Consider the following 2,500-nt stretch of genomic DNA (forward strand, 5'->3'; position numbering starts at 1 on the left):
TATCCATGTTGTTCTTTATCCGTCTCTTAGTGTTATTCCCATCATTATTCTTTCCATAGCTCTTTAAGGTGTAAAATAGGTTATGTTCTAAGGCTTTTAGTAAAGTTTTTGATGCATAAGTTAATACTGGTAGAACCATCTCATTAAATACTTTTCTCTTTAGAGAAAGTGTTCATAATTGATAAATGTCTTTAAGCTCGCGTACTAACTATTGAAAATTTACTGGAAAATATGATTTAAGGAAAAGCTGTATAGCCGAAAACTAATAATATAGTATTTTATCTCTCTCTCTCTCTCCTCTCTCTCTCTCTCTCCTCTCTCTCTCTCTCTCTCTCTCTCTCTCTCTCTCTTCTCTCTCTCTCTCTCTGAGTTCGTCTTCTTTTCTTTTTCTTCATCCTTCAATTTAGAATTTCATATAAGCAAGTACCTGGGTAAATAGGATACTTGCTATTAGACTCCCAATCTGATGTATGTATAATGTATTATTTATTTTAATATTGAAAACAGAAATGTACGACTGAAAATGAATATGAGTAAAACTAAGGTAATGGTCAATGAAAATGCAAGGAGACAGCAAATAAAGATAACCTTCATTTGTTGTCTCCCTGCATTTTCATTGACCATTACCTTAGTTTTACTCATATTCATTTTCAGTCCTAGTTTTCTGTTTTCTATATTAAAGTAGATAAATACATAATGCATAACACATACATCTTCAGATTGGGAGTCTTTAACAACAAGAGAGAGAGAGAGAGAGAGAGAGGAGAGAGAGAGAGGAGAGAGAGGAGAGAGAGAGAGAGAGGACGAGAGAGAGTGAGAGAGAGAGAGAGAGAGAGAGAGAGAGAGTACAAACTTCCTTTCGATCTAAGATTCCCTTCCTCTCTCTTTCTCTTGCCCCAGCTCTCTTGTTATCGTTACCATTTATCGAGCGGCTCAAAGTCAGCCTTTATAATTTTCTTTAATAGCTTGATATAGTTATGTCAGTACCCGCGGGTCATGCAGCGAAATGCGTGATCAATAATTTTGCAAGATATTACATGTGCTAAGGTATCCGGGACTGGACAGTGTGGTTGCCGATGTTCAATTTTTTTTTTTCAAGTCGGTTCAAAACGCGTATATATCCAAGAATCAAATCTTCCTATTTTTTTTTATAGATGAAGAAAAAATATATCTATTTGCATGCATGCATGCGCGTAGCTTTCAATTTAAGTTGATATAAAAAAAAATTGAAGATGAGAATTAAATTTCTCTCTTGTGGAAATAGCGAATCGAGCTAGATGTTGAAGAGTCCAGCCAGTGGGCAGCAGCCTTCCCACGCCACAGAGCTGACCCATCCGCTCCCAGACACACGACTCCACGCGTTCCATACCTTGCATTCCCGACTTCCACTTCGCCCGGCGACTATAAATTACAGCGATTCCGAACGGCGATTTATCATTCGCCGTTCTTAAATGGCGCTATCTATCAACTCGCCCGATCGATTTGGTAGAAAGCATGCTTCATAATCGGGGGGAAATGTAATTAATCAGGACGAATATTAGAATGGGAAGTCGATGCTTGGTTTGATATTTAGTGGGCGGCCCATGCGTAGTGGACTCCATGTTTAAGGTTGCCGGCTTATTAGTGCTGCAGAGAGAGAGAGAGAGAGTAGAGAGAGAGAGAGAGAGAGAGAGAGAGGAGAGAGAGAGGAGAGAGAGAGAGAGGAATAACCGGGCATCGGTTTATATAGTGTTTATTTTGTGTGCTTATCATGAGGGTATAGATAAAATTATGAGGAGTTAATCTTGACGCCTTGAAGTCAAAATAACAATAATGGTATTAAATGTTGTTATGAATCCATACTCACTCATGATAGTGTATATCCCTACTGAAAAGAATGAGTTTAAATGCAAAATTCTTCAGATAAGTACATTGTTTTTACTTAAGTACGTGCAAGGTTAGTGTAAAATAGAAAAAAGAGTGTGGTTGGAAAACCCACTGTTATTGGTCCTCCATCCATTTATGGAAATAAAATCATTAATTGCCCATCCCGACGGCCTTCCATAGATTTCAAAATTTAATACCTTGTAGGTTAAGTTTTTACCGAGATAGCTGAAGTATTTTCAAGAGTTTTTATGAACTATTTTCAAGAATTTCGAAGAATTATTTTCAAGAATTTCTATGAACTATTTTCAAGGATTTTTATGAAATATTTTAAGGATTTCTATGAATTATTTCAAGAATTTCTACGAATAATTTTCAAGGATTTTTATGAACTTTTTCTGAAAATTTCTATGAACTATTTTCAATGATTTCTATGTACTGTTTTAAAGAATTTCTATGAAGTATTTTCAGTCATTTCTATGTACTATGTTTAAGAATATCTATAAACTATTTTCAAAAATTTCTGTGAACGATTTTCAAAAATTTCTTTGAAATATTTTCAAGAATTTCTATGAAATATTTTTCAAGACTTTTTATGAAATATTTTCAAAAACTTCTATGAACCATTTAAAAATAA

General features: G+C 34.9%; 1 pseudogene; it reads right to left on the reverse strand.

The window, feature by feature from the left end:
* Positions 1-2,500, reverse strand: part of LOC137640033 (single-minded homolog 1-like) — an 82,403-nt pseudogene that overhangs the window by 71,911 nt on the left and 7,992 nt on the right.

This window comes from Palaemon carinicauda, chromosome 1 (genome assembly GCF_036898095.1).
Source record: "Palaemon carinicauda isolate YSFRI2023 chromosome 1, ASM3689809v2, whole genome shotgun sequence".
NCBI classification, from domain to species: Eukaryota; Metazoa; Arthropoda; class Malacostraca; order Decapoda; family Palaemonidae; genus Palaemon; species Palaemon carinicauda.